A 21,172-nucleotide genomic window follows, 5' to 3' on the forward strand; every position below is an offset into this window, starting at 1 on the left:
TAAACGTATGGCTAATGACTAGCCTTCCTCCCGTCCGAGTTAATGCACACAAGCACTGTGAATAAGCCATTTGAAAACTATCCACCAGCGGCGTGGGGAAATAATAGCGTGCACTGACTTGCACTTTCTTGTGGGAAATACAAACTGGAAATTAGCTAAGGAAATTCTTAATATGCTGTGATTGCCCAACACATCACCGTCAAGTACAAGCTAAAGCCATTCCTTGTGTAAATTATTATACATTAAAGGGGTAGTGCACCCAAAAATGTAAATTCTATCAGCATTTACACAACCTCATGTTGTTCTAACTCTATTTCTTTCCTCAGTTGAACATAAAAGAAGATATTTTGAAGAATGTTGGTAATCAAACAGCTGCTGGTAGCCACTGACTTCCATAGTATGGAGAAAAAACAATTGAAGTCAATAGGGACCAAAAACTGTTTCCAAAAAACTATCCCTTCAAGGCACCTAAAGCAGATGCAAATACTGCAAACAATATACAATAATTAATAAAAAAAAAAATAATAATAATAATAATAATAATAATAATAATAATAATAATAATAATCAATCGATAAAAATAATACATATGAAACCTAAAAAATAAAACAATATGTAATTACTAAAAATAAATAAATAATATGTATACAGAAAAAAAATATAGGACAAAAATAAAAAATACATGTATATTACATTAGCTATGCTTAAAATTTTACTTCTACATAAATAAAAACTATTTTAAATAAAATCATAAAAGAAAATAAATATTAAAAAGAATAATTAATTTATTTTGCCACATATGAGAGGCTTGCCAGACGAAAATTGTATTAATTGTCATGAAAGTAAATTTATCAAAACCTAATACAAATAGGCTTCATATTCTAAATTAATTTTTATTCTAATTTTTTTTTTTTTTTTTTTTTTTGACAAGCAGCATGAATAACGCCATTAGAAAATTCCACTTCACTTAATTCAAAGGGAAAAAAGGGACCTCATTGATATATATTTTTGAGAAACTTAATTCTAATAAAATTTTCTGAAATCCTTAGTCATTTTCTATCTCGTAATGAAAAAAGACAAAAATACAAAATCGTATTTTCTTATCAGAACCAAGTATTTTTAAAAACATGAAAAATATCTAATAATCAAAACTGTTTTGAATTTGAAAAATTAAGTCTTTAATTATTTTTTTACTGTATGAAGGATAAACTCAATTAATTTTGACTTTTTTGTAACTGACTTAATATCTAATTGCCTCATTATACTTCCCTTATATATATATATATATATATATATATATATATATATATATATTTCTACTGGAAAACAAGACAGAAATATTGTGCAAGAAATCCTGCCGTTTTTTTTTTTTTTTTTTTTTCATTTAAAATCATCAAACCAGACCTGACTAACCAGCCTGGTGGCCAACTAAGACCAGAAAAACACCCTTGGGCTGGTTTAGGCTGTTTTATGGGCATGCAAACTTTTGAAAGACCTAAAAGGGACAATACAACAGATTCAACAGCTCTGCTCTGCTCTGAAATAACATTGTGTTACAGGAAAACACTGCAACTATTCCTACAGTAGATGGCCAATTTCACCTCAATAATGGCATGAGGACGGCCATCGTATAGGGCCGTGGGGGTGTCCCATCCGCGAATGCCTGTTAGCAGTGGCAGGTTTAGGGCACTTGTTTTCCAGCGGCGAGCCAGAAATAAACTGCTATCACACTGAGGTGCAGTAATGACTGTAACACAGTGCTCGTATCGCAGGGCTAAGGATAAAGAACAGCCAACAGAGCAAGGAAAATAAATAACTTGATATAAGAATATAAAGCGTTATTTTCTTTCCCTCCTTTATAATGTGATTCACTGTTATCCTCTGGGTGCCTGCGTCTTCCCATAAAAATGCATTGAAAATAGAGCATTTCCCATTACATCTTACTAGAAAGCTTAAAGCAGAACAAAACTAATAAAGAAAAGCGACATTAAAAGGAGCTTTGAAAAATAATTCAACATGAAGCAACCACTGGGAGTTCTTTTAAAAAAGTCAAGAGTTTCAGACTTCATTGCGGGAACGAGCGCAATAAACTAGAGGTGCGTGTGAATTTATCTCAGTGATTTGTTGAGCGCTTAGACGTGGCTGAATCAAACACGGTGTTAATGAATGAACTGACTGTTATTTGAAAGCACAAAAGTGATTTCTGACTTCAGGAAATAGTGATTTGGTTTGAGACAAGGAGTGGGAAAAGTGAATAAAAAATGAAAATGGAACAAGGTAAAAGAATGAAAGATGCCCCCTGCCATTTTAATAGCACTGCAGACGGCTCTTCCAAGAAACCTTGAGGAATCACAGACGGCTTAAATGAATAGTTCCTCTAAAGCGGGTCATTATTTACTCACCCTCATGTCATTCTGAACCGTATGACTCTCTTTCTTCTGTGGAACACACCAGGAGAAACTGTGAATTACAGTTTTAATCTTTCCTCATTAAATATCATTTTAGTACCTAAAAATGCAATAAACTACAACACATGACCAATTGATTAGATTTTTGTTTGGAGAATTTAGATGGAGGTGATTTTCATTAAACTTTCAGTAAATAACGACTTCGACAAATGTCACATGACTTCAGAGAGGACTTCAGCTCATAAGGTGCAGGGTTAACTGAAACGATTAAATAAAATGCTTTTGAAATGTAACGTTTAGACCGAAAATGTTATGATTAAATTTAAAAACTAAAAATGACTAAAAACCAAAACTGAAATGACTGAAGCACATGCTGTAATAAAATTACTAAAGCTTAAACTAAAAAATTAACAAAAGTTAATTCAGGATATTAATAAATACTATATTTGCATATTATTAATTCATTATTGGGTCGTCTGGACCACATTTATGTTTTTTTGTCCTCCTCATTATACATTTGTATGAGATCAGTAGGATTTCAAAACTATACATGTCTTTCCACATCGTTATGAGTGTCTTCACTGTACACCCAAGAGCAGCATGAGCATGCTTTCAATTGTCTCCTTTTGAAGAAATCAGCTCATATGGATGTGGATAATGATATTTTTAATCCTGATGTTTTCATACAAAGGTAATGAATTTAAATCATGGAGAGTGAAAGGGGGAGTGAAGAAAGAGAAAGTAAGAAAGACTGAATAAGACCGAGCGTGAGGAATAACAGAGAGGGGACGCAGGGAATAGGTTCAGAAAAAAGCTGTAAATCTGTGAGGAGATTTCACAGGCACAGAAACCAAACCCAGACGCTTCTTTTGCCACTTCCAGCGATTCCCTGCACACACCAGTGAGAAACGTTCCAGAACCATCGTTTAAATATTCAGGAAGTCGTTTAGGCGGATTTCTCATGAGATTCTTTAATGCTGGCCCTTTTTTAATTGAAGAGGAGAACAGGGGAAGCCAGTGCAATTTCAGAGAAAAAGAAACTTGTGGAGTTTGTGGCAGCAGCCAAGCTATTAAAGGAGGGGGAAAATGTACTCATGCTCATGATGTTCCAAACCCAAACTTTCCTTCATCCATCAAACACAAAAGGAGAGTGTCGGAAGGATGTTCATGCTGCTCTTCTCAAGAGAATAGAAACTGTTTAATTACTGTTTAATAATATATTGTTTAATAATGATGAATTGTAAATTAATGCTGATGTACAAATATATAATTATTGTTCATTGTTAAATCATTCTGCAATAATGATATTAATAATAATAATAAATTATTGTTCTATATTAAGTTACATTATATATCTTATATGTAACTTGAAATGTATATGTAAAAAAACTTCTGATTAATTATATTATTATTGGCTATAATTATTGATATTAACTACTATAATTAAAATGTATTGTTATAATCACAATCATCATAAATTACTTCATGCAACTTGAAATCTTAAAAATGCATTATATGTCATTTATTATTATTATAATATTGTGAGGTACATTATATATATATATATATATATATATATATATATATATATATATATATATATATATATATATATATATATATATATATAATCATCATAAATTAGTTCATGCAACTTGACATATTTAATATTTGTTGTTGTTGTTGTTATTATTATTATCAAACTTAGTGTAACAAATGTATTAGGCCATGTTAAATATAAAAACATTATTATTATTATTATTATTATTATCAGATTAATTGATACAACTTAAAGTATTAAATTACAATTACAATGTTAGATTATTAGCAGTATTACTTAAGTATTGAGATACTCTTATAGTTTTTGTTAATGCTTTAAGATTAGATTTTACTTTTATGTTTCTTGCTTTCATTTTAGTTTTAAATTAGTAGTTAGTAATTTTTTAGTTTTTGTTTTTATATACAATTGTTATTAATTAATTAATTATGTTTTGTGTTTTTTATTCAAGAAACAGAAATATATTTTATGGTTTTAGTTTTAGATAACCATAATAACCATGGTGGTAATAATAATAATAATAATTATTATAATCATCATCATCACCATCATTATTACCACTCATTTATACAACTTATAAATGTTAATCATCTATAAGTATATGTAGAAATTAATATGAACCAAAATTAACAAACACTGTAAATGACTGATCATTGTTAATGCGTCATATTAATGCACTAAACTAATGTGCATTTTTATTGTAGACATCAATTCTAGCAAAAAGCAGAAGTCCTGTACTTGAGCTAGAAACTTTACCCATGATGCTCTAGGGCACAGTTATCAAGGAAAGACAAAACTGCATCTCAAAGAGACTGTACAGAGAGTATTTTGAGTCGCTCTGGACTAAAAGCATTTGAGAAAGAACAAGTAGCCAGACGAGGCAGTACAGGTCACAGTAAGTGCTCAATAATTTAAATAACAGACTTTCAATGGCATCAACTAATATGCAATTTCAATTTAAACAGAGCAGAATGTCCAAGGTCTCTGCAATGCAGCAGTATTCATTACAGTAAGACGAGCTTGCTCGGGAAATGAATAGCAAAATCAGCAAACATGACCACTTCCTCTACGGATACTTTGTCCCAAAACGAGGCAAATGAGAGATTTGCATGTAATTATACAAAGTAGACACAAGAAACCAGTGTGGGAGAATGTATAAAAGCATGGCCCAATTTACAGTCTCAAATCTTGTCTTCACAGGAGGGATATGGACTTGGAAAAGGAGGACAGGAAATTAAAGCGTACCATTATGTTCAGATTCTCCGAAGTGTTGTAATTTACACGACATGCATCGGTTTGAGTGGGAATAACAGGATATTATCCAAACTCCCACTTCAGGCAAACAACCTCAGTACAAAGACACCGGATGCATCTCTGGGGTCCTGTGGCCCCGTACGGCCCCGAAGAGCAGGAGAGAATATAGCACAGGCCAGCGGCTGAAGACAAGATCTTCTATTGTGCCAAGCCTGGAATCGACGGCTTCCTTTATGGGATTCTGCCGCACCACACAAAGGGAAGAAACGATTGTTCTGTTGGAGGAGAAATGAATTGATGTGTTCATCACAGAGGATGTCCAGGGAACGTGAGAGTACATGAGGAGAGAGAAAAAAATGATGTAGGAAGACAGGAAGAACTGCACCAAACTAGTACAAACCCAATCTCTACAACATGAGCACTGGATGGCAAAAAGAAGGTGTTTTAGGAGAATCAAAATGAAAAAAAAAATGAAAAAAAATTCTGTGGTATATGTTTATTTGTAAAATGCATATTTATTATTAGTAGTAGTAATAATACAATATTTCATATAGTATTTTATATTAAATACAATTATTCAATTTTTATTGAAATACATTATGAACGTTTTACTAAAATTTTATAAAAAAAACGTACACAATTTCTGATGTTATTATTATTGATGCAGTATAATAAAATATACATGTAATATAATAATTGACAATAAAACATTTATTATGTTATAATAATTTAAAAAAAAAATTGTAGTAGTATATAACGGTCACGGTGTGTATAAAGATCTATAATGACGACAATGAAGAAGGGTTCAATAATATTTACCGTATTTTTCGGACTATAAGTCGCACCTGAGTATAAGTTGCATCAGTCCAAAAATACGTCATGATGATGAAAAAACATATATAAGTTGCACCAGATTATAAGTCGCATTTATTTAGAACCAAGAACCAAGAGAAAACATTACCGTCTCCAACAGCGAGAGGGCGCTCTATGTTTCCAGTGTAGACTACAGGAGCACAGAGCGCCCTCTCGCGGCTGGAGACGGTAATGTTTTTCTCTTGGTTCATTTCTCTCGGTTCATGTCAAATTAATTTTGATAAATAAGTCGCACCTGACTATAAGTCGCAGGACCAGCCAAACTATGAAAAGAGGTGCGACTTAGAGTCGGGAAAATACGGTAGTGTGCAACAAGGGGTAATCCAGACAGGGCAGGTAAAACACACAAGAGGTAAAGTATTCAATACCGGACCAGGGTAACACAGGACAGACTAGAACTTAAACACATAGGCAGATGAGGATAATTAACAAGACACAGGTGAACCAAATGACAATCAGACATGAGGGAAAACTGGGACAAAGAACACATGAAGGGTGAAAACAACAAAACGGTCCAAAGGTGTGACAATAACATTTTTAATGACTATTATTAATATAATAGTCTTATTATTATTATTATTATTATTATTATTATTATTATTATTATTATTATTATTATTGCATTATTATAAAATATATTTTTTAAATATTATAACTGCAATATTATAATTGCAATAATCTGCCATTTAATAATACATATACATTTGCAATATTAGACTAATTAATGCTTTCATAATTTAAAATACAGTTTCATTCAAATACATAATAAAATCTATATTTTACATTATATATTTTAAATTATATTATACAGTTATTAAGCAATCAATTTATTAATAACTAACTAACACATTTACTAATGTTACCTATGTTTATTAGAATATGCTGAATTTAAAAATAATATGTAGTGGGTTAGAAACAAAAGGTATTGTTATAATATACGTTTTTCAGAAAAACAGAATGCCAGGAAACACTTGCATGCTGTTATTAAAAATATGAATACAAAAAGATATGAAAAATAACAAACAGAGTAAGACAGAGGGAAATGTGTGAGAAATCTCATTAGTTTGGATGGATTCTATACGCGAGGGCCGTCAGCTCAGTCCACAAATGAAAAACACAAACATCTCATCACTACACAAGAGATACAAACAGGAAGGCACAGGATGAACATGTTAAGCCGGACAGCATCACAGCTCTGTGTAATTGAAGATGAGACTGTCAAACAGTAAGATTGCATACGATTCAACGGCTTTCAAACACCTCAGTGTGTCTAATGAGTAATGTCTGAATACTCCATGACTCTTGTGACAGCAGAGGGGCTTTTAGAGACCCTCAGAGCCTCTATACCATGACAACAAGAACATATCAAAGTGAAGCTAACAGGTCAGTTACCTCAGCGACAAATCACGCACATTTTAGTCATGTTTTCTGTCTTTTTTACAAAAAATGCATGTTGGGTGTCCATATGATGGGGCTTTGAGCAGAAACACAACATCTAAAACCCATTCTCTGCTGGCCTTCAAAGAGAAGAAACACAGTTACCAGTTTGACTGAATTTGCATGTACAAAAACGATTTTATTCTGCATATGTGCACTACCGTTCGAAGGTTTGGTGTCAATAAGAAAAAGAAAAATCATCAAGGATTCATAAAATTGGTCAAAAGTGACAGTAAACACATACCTGTATATACTGTTACAAAACATTTCTGCTTTAATAAATGCTGGGGGGGGGGGGGGTTCTATTCATCAAAGAATAATGGTTTCTACAACAATATGAAGCAGCACAACTGTTTTCAACAATGATAACAAAATAATAAAATGATTATTGAGCAGTGAAGCAGCATGTTAGAATGATTTCTACAAGATCATGTGACCCTGAAGACTGGAGTAATTATGCTAATATTCAGCTTTCATCACAGGAATAAATTACATTTTAAAATAAATTCACATCTGTTATTTTAAATTCTAATATTATTTCACAATAGTACTGGGTCTGCATTTTTGATCAAATAATACAGCCTTGGTGTGAATAGTTTTTTTATGTCAAGGAGCCTTGACATTAAAATTCAATTTAACCTGTGAATCCGTCAAAAAATAGAAAAAAGATTCTGTCATTATTTCCTCTCACGTCCCTCTAAAAACCATATGAATTTCATCTTTGTAATACAAAATTTTGAAGAACTGCACTTTGCTATTCTCCACACAATTTCAATGAATGCGTACTACTATTGCAAAATCTGGTGTGGGGAGGGATATTTTCAGAAACAAGTATTGTACAATTTGCATTCAAGTCTTCTCATGCAATAGTTTGTGTGAGGAACAGACCAAGTCTCTGGAAATCATGAAATCTGCTTTAGTTACAAAGTAGAAATGTGCCATTTGTAAAAGACACATTATTTTGAGTCAGATCTAATCTAGTTTCACAAAACTGATCTGAATGATTTGTTCACAAACCGGAGTAATTTGGAGTCATTCTTGTAAGCTTTAATCCGTATTAATTGTACAGTAATTGCATGAAAAAGACGTTTCACCAGTACATCACTGAAACTCTCCAGTGTGTTATGGCAGGAGGACAGTTCAAAGGTGCAGATATGACTTCATTCAACACCGTGTGCTCTTCCTGGAAGCCTAAAAGTTCATCTCAAGACAAAAGTGCAGCTGTCCAAATCACTGCTGTAACTATTGGCGATGGCTCTAAAGGTCACACCTTATGTTATCAAGAACCTCTGCCATTCTGATATTAACCATGACTCTATCTAAGTTGTTATGGAGGCATCGGAAGAGCTAATATGCCTACAGAAACGGTGTTTGCATGTAACATACCCGCATTTTATACACTAAAAACTAAAATACACACTTTATACTGTATATTAACACACAATCAGTAAATGTCATTCCTGCATGGAAGATAAATGACCACCCACTTATGTGGAGCAGATCGAAAGAAACACACTGGTTAAAAGAAGAGCAGAGAAGAAGAACTGACCCACTGATCTCAGGGGAGGGAGGCCTGCGCTGTTTCACAGGTAATGAGAGATAAAGGGACGCCAGAAAGAGAAGTGTGAGTAAGAGATCACAAGGATGTGTGTGCCAGTACATATATATATATATATATATATATATATATATATATATATATATATATATATATATATATATATATATATATATATATATATATATATATATATATATATATATATATGTTTGTGACTTTGGACCACAAAACCAGTCTTAAGTCGCTGGGGTAAAATAGCAATAAACAGAATAGCCAAAAAAATAACACTGTATGGGTAAAAATGATCTTTTTTCTTTTATGCCAAAAATCATGGTTCCATTTGTAAACTTAATTTCTGATAGTAATATGCATTGCTAAGAACATAATTTGGACAACTGTAAAGGCGATTTTCTCAGTATTTAGATTTTTTTTGCACCCTCAGATTCCAGATATTCAAATAGTTGTATCTCGGCCAAATATTGATATCCTACCCTAACAAACCATACATCAATCAAAAGGTTATTTATTCCGTTTTTATGTAATGTATAAATCTCAGTTTTGAAAAATTGACACTTGAGACTCCAGGATCACAGACCTGACATGTCATACAGTTCATTGATGGAGCCGTGAACGTATTTTAGAATATCCCTCAAATTCAAGATATGGGGCAAACATGCCACTGCTTGAGTTTTTGTCACATATTTATATCATATAGTTAACAGTGCTTTAAGTGGCCCAAAAGAGGTGCCGGTACTCTATTATAGCATATGGGGATGCTGGGGGGGGGGGGGGGGGGGTAAGGGGTGTCTGTGGTCTTGGGTGACGGGATGGGGGGCTTATGATATTAGACTTCATAGCCTATAATAAAAGATAATGAATTTCAAACCTTAACTAAACACATTTTTATTCAAAGATCGATCGTCTATCATTACTCTTTGGTCTGCCACAAGAAACATCAACATTAAAATCATGAATTGAAATGTCATTGTAAAAAAAAAAAAAAACAATGACTGTTGTAACAGTGCGTAAATCAGTACTTTCTGTAACGCTAACGCTAATGAGCTTAAACGTATTTTTTGTACACAGTGCCGCGAACTGTCAATCACTCCTGTACACTTGCATCACTGTCCTCGCAGCTGGGACAAAAAGGTCATATTGTCTTTGTGCATATAGATTTATTAGATAAATTAATATCTACATTCGTGCCTAGCCGCCTACGGTATTTTTTTTTGAACTTAGAAAAAAGATGCTGCAGCCAATGAGCAGCCGGCTGGGGCTGGTTGCAGGATGACCCAACCTCCGCAGACAGTTTTTAATGTTTATCAGACACTACTCAAGATTTTGCTTTAGTATAATTTTCGGGACAATTAGGGCCAGATTCGGGACAACAGTCTAGATTTCGGGACTGTCCCGAAATTTTTCCGGGACGTCTGGTCACCCTACCTGAAAGAGCTACTGCATTACTTCATTAGCTTGTGTTTGACCTGCAGCGATATCATTCAGGTTTGGTGGGGTGTCAACCAGCGAGTCATCTGATTCTAACCGTGATGTTTAAGTACTTAAGAGTCTGAGTCCAGGAGAGCACATTTAGTGTTGTTCATTATATTTGCATTTTAACCGAACCGAGTGTGGGTGTTTCACACATCTTCTCCGGCCACTTTGAATTGTTGACACTAACAGCGGCAAAAGCAACGCATGCGCTTTTTATTTGTAAAACTCAAGGGTGTATGGGTAATGTAGTCTCTCCTATCGGTGGGACGAATTAGGAAGCATTGTGAAGGGCGCTCTGAAAAGCGGCAGAGCAGGCCAAGGATTAAACCTCTATTAAAACAGTTGATTAAAACAAATGAACGTACCGGTACGCTAAAAGCACATTCTGGGTGCACGGAGAGGTGGCGGTACGCTCAAGAGCTACTGAGTACCGGTGCGTACCAGCCCACTTAAAGCACTGATAGTTAAGCAATAGCACACAAGTGCAAATATGATACTGATCTTACACAACAGTTCAATAAATAAGAACTGAATATTGTTTTTCTTAGACACAATGTTGTCCGTTTTGATCAAATTTTTTATATATATATATATATATATATATTTTTTTTTTTTTATTATTATTTTTTTTTATTAACATTTTATGCATTTAGCAGATGCTTTTATCCAAAGCAATTTACATTGCATTCAGGCTAACAATTTTCTCCTGTCATGTGTACCCCGGGATCACCGGGGAACGCAGGTGCATCTATAAAAAATCTAAAATATCGTGAAAAAGTTTTTTTTTTTTTTTTACTTATTTCAAAAAGTGAAACTTTCATATATTCTAGATTCAATACATGTTAAGTAAAACATTTTTGTATTTTTTTATTTTTGATTAGAGCTTACAGCTAATGAAAAAATTACATCATATAGTCAAATTTACATTAGAGTTTCATTAAATGACAATCCCTACAGTATAAATTCCGGGTATCTCTTGTTCTTTGAAATCAAAATAATGGGGAAGACCGCTGACTTGGCAATGGTCCAGAAGACATTCACACACTCTACAAAGAGAGTAGGTCACAGAGGGGGTCATTACAGAAAAGGATAACTGTTCACAGAGTGCTGTATCAAAGCATATTAAATTCAAAGCTGACTGGAAGGAAGAAATTGGGTAGGAAGTGTACAGGCAGCAGGGATGAACGCAAGCTTGAGAATACTGTCCAACAAAGCCGATTCAAACACTTGGGAGAGCTTCACAAGGAGTAAACTGAAACTCAGGTCAGTGCATCAAGAGGGAGACTGGAGAGGAACAAAAGTGTGAAGGTGCCGTGACGTCTGCTGGTGTTGATTCATTGAGTTTCATCATGTCCAAAGTCAATGCAGCTTTCTACCAGGAGATTTTGGAGCACTTTAAGCTTCCATCTGCTGAAAATTTTTAAGGAGATGCCTGATTTCCTTTTCCCGCATGACTTTAGCACCTGCCCACAGTGCCAAAACCACTTCCAGGTGTTTTGCTGACCATTATATTACTGTGCTTGCTTGGCCAGCCAATCTTTGGGATATTTTCAAGAGAAAAATGAGAAATGGTTGATCCAACACTACAGATGAGTTGAAGGCTCAATAATGCCTCAGCAGTGTCACAGGCTGGTTGCTTCCATGCCACACCTCACTGATGCTGGAATTTGTGCTTAATGAGCCCCGACCAAGTATTGAGTGCATAAATGCGCTCAAGCCTCAGAAAAGAAGCAGAAAGGCACAAAAGAAGCAGTCAAGCAGCAGAAGAAGATTGTTTTCTGTTCTCATTAGATTTTACCGTGGTTGTCGTTGCTAGGAAACATTGTTTTGATTACTGTGTTTACCATAGTAAACGTGCTCTGGTCGTGTTTGTTCTAGTGCATATCAGTGCCTTTCCAATTTCAGTTTGCTAAGAAGTAAGGCATGGCCAGCTTACTTCAATAACAAGAAATCAGGCGAGTATAAAATTGGTTAGTTCACCGCAGCAGCCCTTGTGTACAGACTAACTAGTGTAAAGATCATCGACTCTACCTGCATGACTCCACCAAACAAGGACACAGACAAGGCACTTGAGTATTGCTTTTCTCTCCTTTCTTTACTTTTTGTACAGCTTGTTCTCATATACTTGTTTAGTCAATTGTACTCACTATGTGCTTTCAAATCTCTACTATTACTACTACTCGGAAAGCACTAGGGCTGTCAACGAATATTCTAAATTCGAATATGTATTCGAATAGTTTTAAAAAACGAATTTCGAAGGTGAAAATTAATATTTAAATAAATAAAAAACTTTTTGAAAAAAAAAAACGTCCGCGGTAGTAGGGGCGTGGTTGTCTGCTTTGCGAGTGGCTGAGGGTTCAGGGACAGGTCACAGGTCACAGGAGTCGCACTGTCTGGCACAGCATCACTGCTGAAAGTTGACGCGTCTTCATGGAAGATGCCAGCAAGTGCAGAGACCGCAGCAGAGAAAGTGAGGTATCGTTTTTGACCCACGAGATAAAGTTGTATGCAAGCTATTTAAGATACAGTTAGCATATCATTCGACCACTAGCAACATGAGGTCACATCTCAAAAATGTGCACCCAAATGAGCATGGCATAATGTGTGGAACTCCAGCTAAACAGTCACGTCTTGACACTTAACGTCACTTTGCATCGCCCGCCGCAAGCTCTTTGTCTGCAACACGACAAGAGGCCATAACGGATAAAATAATTTAGTTCATTTGTAAGGACATGAGACCGATGAGTGTCGTGGATGGGGCATGCTTCGGGGAGTTCTGTCAAGCAATGGATCCGAGGTTTGATTATTTATCGTTTCATGCTAAGGAAAAGTTCCATGTTTACCACAGCACAGCTCGCTCAGAGCATTCAATGTCAGTTCTATATGTTGTAAAACTTCAATTAATATTAATAATATTTGTTTCAATCACTGAATGGAGCCTGCTATATTTGGGACAACAGTCGCGACCTTAAATTGCTGGCACAAAAATGTGTTCGTTCATTTTAACCATTATGCGCAGAGAAAGTGAGGGTGAGAGAACGTGAGGGTGAGAGAGCGCGAGGTCTGCAGTCTTGGCCATTAGTTGATTTCCTTGTTTTTGTATAGGTAATACGTTGTCATATATGTTTCAACTTAAATAGACTACCTATACAAGTAGTTATGTCTCTTTGTATTATTTTGGCCTGTTATTGACGTAATGGGCGTCATGGACAACATGCGCAAACAGATGTTCGAATAGTTCGAATATTCATGTGTTTTTTAAAGGGAATATTCGAACGCTATTTTTGAGCAATTTTGACAGCCCTAGAAAGCACACACTGTATATTGGAGGCAGGCCAATCCTAATAATCTATGGCCTGTCCCTATCTCCTCTACTACTTTACTCTCTATTCCAGATGGTCTCTGGAACTGCCAGTCTGCTGTACACAAAGCAGAATGTATTTATACAATTGCTACTCATTCCGGTCTCAACCTCATAGCCCTAACTGAGACTTGGATCATAGCTGAAGACACTGCCACTCCTGCAGCCACTAATTTCCCTTTTTCCCACACCCATCCCACGATTGGGAAGGGTGGAGGTACTGGTTTGCTTATGTCAAATGAATGAAAATTTGATCTTCTACCATCTATTACAGGCAACAGTTCATTTGAATCACTTGCAATAACTATTACCCACCCAAAAATACACTTTGTAGTTGTTTATCATCCCACAGGTCAACTGGGTAACTTCTTGGAGGAGTTGGATGCGTTACTATAAAACGGTCCTGAGGACGGTACTCCTCTGGTACTGCTAAGTGACTTCAACATCCACCTAGAAAAACCCCAGGTTGCTGACTTCAACACTCTGCTCACCTCATTTGATCTTAAGCAAGTGTCTACCACAGCTATTCACAAATCAGGTAACCAACTGGACCTCATCTACACACACTATAGCTCCACTGACAACACTTTAGTTACTCCATTACACACCTCAAACCACTTCCTTATCACTTCTAACCTCACACTAACTCCTGACATGGCACACACTCCTCCACAGGTCACCTTTCGGCGTAACCTATGCTCACTCTCTCCTTCTCACCTATCCTCTCTGGTTTCATGCTCACTGCCTTCACCCTCTCAGTTTTCAGCACTAGACACAAACAGTGCTATACTGAAGTGCTCTGCTCCACTCTAACATATTGCTTAGACAACTTTTGCCCCCTTTCATCCAGACCAGCACATACTACTCCCTCAGTCCACTGGCTGTTAATGACTTTGCAATATTCTTCATTAAAAAAACAAGAAACCTCAATTAACAATTCTCCACAACACAAACTGATGATAACTTACTTCATAACGACAAATACACATTATCCCACTCTCCGAGATGGATGTTTCCAAACTTATCCTTGCCAATCATCCTACTACCTGTCCACTTGATCCTATCCCCACTCACATACTTCAGGCCATTTCTTCTTCAGTCATACCTGTGTCTTCACACTGGTACATTTCCCACAGCATTTAAGAAGGCTCAGGTAACTCCCACTACTTAAGAAACCCTCTCTAAATCCAGCACTTTTAGAGAACTACACACCGGTATCCCTTCCTCTGTTCATTGCAAAGACACTTGAGCATGTTGTGTTCAACCAACTCTCTACGTTCCTTGCACTGAAAAACTGCCCTGTTCTCGGTTACTGAAGCCCTGAGACTGGTAAGAGCAGCTTCCAAATCCTCAGTAATCATCTTGCTGGATCTGTCTGCTGCTTTTGGCACAGTCAACAGCCAGATCCCCCTGTCCACCCTCATAAAAATGAGTATCTCTGGAACCAAACTCCAATAGTTCAAGTTTACCTCTCAGGTAGGTATTTCAGGGTGTCTTGGAGGGGTGAGGTTTCTAAGTCACAACTTCTTACTACTGGGGTTTCTCAAGGCTCACTGCCTCCTCTCTTCTCCATCTACATGTCATCAGATCTGTCATTTAGAAGCATGGCTTTTCTTATCACTACTATGCTGATGACACTCAACTCTTCTTCTCATTCCAACCAGATGATCCGATGGTAGCTGTTCACATTGCAGCCTGTCTGAAAGACATTTCTAGCTGGATAAAGGACCAACACCTTCAAACTCAACCTTTCTAGGACAGAACTGCTCATGGTCTCAGCCAACCCAGCACTTCATCACAACTTCTAAATACAGCTGGGTTCTTCAACCGTAACTCCTTCCAGAACAGCCAGGAACCTTGGAGTTGCAATCAATGAACGGCCTGGTCCTGCAGATTTGTCTTAGATACAACTTTAGGAAGATTAGACCCTTCCTATAAGAGCAAGCTGCACAACTCCTTGTCTAAGCTCTTGTTTTCTCCAAACTGAACTATAGTAATGCTCTCTTGGCTGACCTTCCTGCATGTACTATCAAGCCTCTGCAACTGATCCAGAATGCAGCAGTGAGAGTGGTCTTTAACAAGCCGAAATAACACACGTTACACCTCTCTTCATCAGTTTACATTGGCTACCAGTAGCTTCTGGCATTAAATTCAAGGTACTGATGTTTGCCTATAAGATAGCAACTGGCACTGTACCAATACATCTAAACTTGCTAGTTCAAACTTATGCACCCTCAAGAAGCTTGTGTTCTACAAGTGAACAATGCCTTGTGGTGCCATACCAAAGAGGCACAAAATCACTATCACTGACCTTTCCTGGACTGTACCCAGCTGGTGGAATGACCTCCCTATCTCAATTTGAACAGCTGAGTCTTAGGCATTTTCAAAAAAAACATCTAAAGATGTATTTTTGCCAACAGTTGCTTTGGATAAAAGTGTCTGCTAAATGACTAAATGTAAATGAACATAATTTAAAGAGCTTGAGCAAATTTTTTTTTTGGGGGGGTGGATTGAACTTAGGAAATATTCTAATATTTTGAGATACTGGATTTTTGACTTTCATGAGCTGTAAACTCTAATCATCAAAATTAAATAAAAAAAACCTTTTGAAATGTTTGCTTTATATAATTAATCTAGAATATATGAATGTTTCACTATTTGAAATAAGTTATATATATATTTATATACACTAAGATGAGATTTTTTATGATCAAAGCTCTGTAGTTTAAAAACATAATGCAATGCAATACAATGATGATTGAAAGATGAACAAATAAATGTCTGACGATTAGGGCTGGGAGATATGGCCAAAAAAATTATCGATATCGATAATTATCAAAATAAAATGTCACATTTTTATCTCTTCAAGTTTAGAGCCAGATTTGTTTCTCCAAAGTGAAAGTTGCAGAAACCAGACCATTAATTTTCCTTGACAAAATAAATATCTAAATCAAGAAACAGGTTTGGGTTGCCTGATAATATTAATAATATCACTTTTTGTCTCTTAGAAATGCACATTGGATTAAGTTAGGATGCAGAGGTAAATTTTTGTTCATTATCAAAATTCAACAAAACCTCATCTATCAGTCAGCAACAGTAAATGACTTGAAACATGGTAAACAACAATGTTCAGTTCAACACAGAAGCCCAAATATTTAACTTTGCAAGGTATAAAAACTCAACAAACATTACACTCTCAGGCCTGAAACACTCTAATATTGGCCCTGAATCACCCAGACATCATCACTGTTGAGCCTTGCATTATTAACTATAAACCGAAATCTGAACAGTTTGGACTGGTTGGTCTGCAAACACAAAATCTTATTGAAAAAATCTGATTTTGTGCTTTATCATATAAATTATTTCTAGTATAACATTATCTGTCAGCATTACAAAACATTCGACTCGATACGAGCCTCCAGGGAATCCCTCAAAATCTGACACCAAATTCATCTCACATGTTCATTTCCTCTCGCTGGAGCTCCTTCTCTTCCCTCCGTCACATGAAACCATCCCACGCGGAGCATAATTCAAATGGATATCAGGGAGGAATCAATTTTCTATTGAACTATGCTACAGAAACTCAGGTTTTAAGGCAAGAAAACCTGATAGCAGGAAACAGTAATCCTAAATATAATTTCACACTGTAGTCGACAACATTATTCAAAAGCACCTCTGAATGTTCCCGTTGATTTACAGAGGAACCTTAAAAATGTACATGCCGGCCTGATGTGCTCCATTGTTGGTGTGGTTGCAAACAGGAAGTGCAGTTCGAAACCATAGCAACAGACTTTTAATCATCCTCAGGTGTAAAGCAAAAGAACAGATCACTATCAGGTAACCTAGATAACAAGAATAAATACTTGAGGCTTAAAAAGAACTTAAAGTTACTATGAGAAATGGACCATGGATAAGAAACCAATACCACTAATCTATGATCATATCTTAATTTGTATTCAATATTTTTTCTTTACTGTATGGTCCACTTATAAATATGATATTATTATTATTATTATTATTGTTGTTGTTGTTGTTGTTAGAATGAATGATATAATTATTATAATATTTTCGGACATATTGTAATTATTGCTTACAATATCTTATACTTTTCATTTATTTTTGCAACTCAGTTATTGTATTTGTATATTTTGTTTGTTTGAAATAACATTTCAACCAAGAAAGAAAGAAAAAGTAAATGTTAGTTGTAAGGTTTTTATTCACTAATAAACAACGCTGAGAATTGGACATAAAAACATGCTTACTATTGTTAATTAATTAAAATAATATAAAAAGAAGAGAGAGAAAGTTTCCTTCATACTAATAAAAAATATGAAAACTTGAATACATATTTAAGTTAAAACTAAAATATAAAACTAAAATATTATTCAAAATATTAACAAAAACTATAATAATATATGAATTATACACAAAAAACTGCTTGAAACTGAAGACACCAATATATATATATATATATATATATATATATATATATATGTGTGTGTGTGTGTGTGTGTGTGTGTGTGTGTGTGTGTGTGTGTGTTTATTTATATATGCAGCTGCATCTAAATAAATTAGAATGTTGTGGAAAAGTTCATTTATTCCAGTAATTTAACTGAAATTGTGAAACTCATGCATTAAATGAATTCAATGCACACAGACTGAAGTAGTTTAAGTCCTTGGTTCTTTTAATTGTGATGATTTTGGCTCACATTTAGCAAAAACCCACTAATTCACTATCTTAACAAATTAGAATATGATGACATGCCAATCAGCTAATCAACACAAAACACCTGCAAAAGTTTCCTGAGCCTTCAAAATGGTCTCTCAGCTTGATTCACTAGGCTACACAATCATGGGGAAGACTGCTGATCTGACAGTTGTCCAGAAGACAATCATTGACACCCTTCACAAGGAGGGTAAGCCACAAACATTCGTTGCCAAAGAAGCTGGCTGTTCACAGAGTGCTGTATCCAAGCATCAGGGTTTCCCATACATTGATTTATTTGTGGCAGGCTGCCACAATATCAAAACTGACCACCACAAATAGATTTTCCAGAAGGCTTTAACTTCGTTGAATAAACACGAGCTCTACAAGTTTCAAAATCAAAAACAGCCGCGGGTGTTTTTATATCATTGTATTTCAGAAGGAAAACCAACAGTTTTCAGAAACGTTTCGACATCATTTCCATTCCATCTTACGAGTAATGCCTGATAAATCAGCGTTTGTGAGCTCAGCACTGCTTTGTATACAGCCGTTACAAGAGAAACCTCTATCTCTCTTTTTCTAATAGCACCTACAGCACGCAGAAAAATAATCTGCATATTTATGTAAGGGGGCAGGGGAGTTGTCGTATTACTCTTGTTAAGCCACTCCTGAATCACAGACTACTTCAGAGGCATCTTACCTGGGCTAAGGAGAAGAAGAACTGGACTGTTGCCCAGTGATCCAAAGTCCTCTTTTCAGATGAGAGAAAGTTTTGTATTTCATTTGGAAACCAAGGCCCTAGAGTCTGGAGGAAGGGTGGAGAAGCTTTAGGGTTCAATGCCATCTGCTGGTGTAGGTCCATTGTATTTTTGGAAAACCAAAATACTGCACCCGTTTACTAAGAAATTCTAAAAGCACTTCATGCTTCCTTCTGCTGACCAGCTTTTTGAAGATGCTGATTTTTTCCCCCAGCAGGACTTGGCCCCTGCCCACACTGCCAAATGCACCAAAAGTTGGTTAAATGACCATGGTGTTGGTGTGCTTGACTGGTCAGCAAACTCACCAGACCTGAACCCCAGAGAGAATCTATGGAGTATTGTAGGAATCTGTGGAAGATGTGAAACAAGAGACCAAACAATGCAGATGAGCTGAAGGTCACTGTCAAAGAAACACGGGCTTCCATACTGCCTCAGCAGTGCCAAAAATGTATGACCTCCATGCCAGGCCACACCATTACACCACCACCAGCAGCCTGCACATTGGTAACAAGGCATGATGGATCCATGTTCTCCTTCTGTTTAAAACAAATTCTGACTCTACCATCTGATTGTCTCAACAGAAATCGAGACTCATCAGACCAGGCAACAACCAATTTTTGGTAAGCTTGTGCAAATTGTAGCCTCTTTTTTCTATTTGCAATGGAGATGAGTGGTACCCGGTGGGGTCTTCTGCTGTTGTAGCCCATCCGCCCTAAAGGTTGTGCGTGTTGTGGCTTCACAAATGCTTTGCTGCATACCTCGGTTGTAATGAGTGGTTATTTCAGTCAAAGTTGCTCTTCTATCAGCTTGAATCAGTCGGCCCATTCTCCTCGGACCTCTAGCAGCAACAAGGCATTTTCGGCCACAGCACTGCCGCATACTGGATGGTTTTCCCTTTTCACACCATTCTTTGTAAACCCTAGAAATGGTTGTGTGTGAAAATCCCAGTAACTGAGAAGATTGTGAAATACTCAGACCGGCCCATCTGGCACCAACAACCATGCCACGCTCAAAATTGCTTAAAACACCTTTCTTTTTTTCTTTTTTTTTGGAGTTCAGGAGATTGTCTTGACCAGGACCACACCCCTAAATGCATTGAATCAACTGCCATGTGATTGGTTGATTAGATAACTGCATTAATGAGAAAATAATATACGTACTGTAATATATATGTATTACATATATGTTATATATAATATAAAGGCTACAATTTATTATGGCTGAACAATTATTTACCTCATGCAGTAAACTGTAAAATAATAAAAAAGGGTGACATCATTATTACTAAGGATCTATAAAATACTCTTTTTGATGAAAAGTTTTTTTATTTAACCATGTTATCATAGTACATTGAGCTCTTTTATCTCAGGGTTATGTGATTTTCTTCTTGATGCAACCCTTTTAAAACTCAGATTGTTCTTGTGCATTCTTGCTCTAGATGTTAACTGACGCACCATTTTATCATGTCCTAAAATTCATTGTTACTTCAGGCAACGTTCTGAATAACCTACATTAATGGCTCCTATAAGATCTCTCATAAAGGGCTGATGATTAATGAGTGTTGGATGTGTCATACTGCAGGGAGCTCCGGTGTTCCTCTGGTCCTGTAGGGAGTTAAACTCTCTCACCTGCAGAGGGAACAGATTTCGCATGCAGATATTATAACGGGTAGCAGGCCTGCGGGGTGCTAAAGTAGGACGCAGCTGGTTATACAGATGTCACCAATCAAGAGGCATGTTTAGGCCCCATGATGAAAAAAAGTGGGT

The 21,172-nt window shown here is 36.0% G+C and overlaps 1 protein-coding gene across 1 annotated transcript in view; it reads right to left on the reverse strand.

The window, feature by feature from the left end:
- The window catches only part of LOC113071010 (GPI ethanolamine phosphate transferase 2-like), a 135,461-nt gene that overhangs the window by 96,501 nt on the left and 17,788 nt on the right, over window positions 1–21,172 (reverse strand). The gene's annotated exons all lie outside the window — the stretch shown is intronic.

The sequence above is a fragment of the Carassius auratus genome, unplaced genomic scaffold, assembly GCF_003368295.1.
Source record: "Carassius auratus strain Wakin unplaced genomic scaffold, ASM336829v1 scaf_tig00005670, whole genome shotgun sequence".
NCBI classification, from domain to species: Eukaryota; Metazoa; Chordata; class Actinopteri; order Cypriniformes; family Cyprinidae; genus Carassius; species Carassius auratus.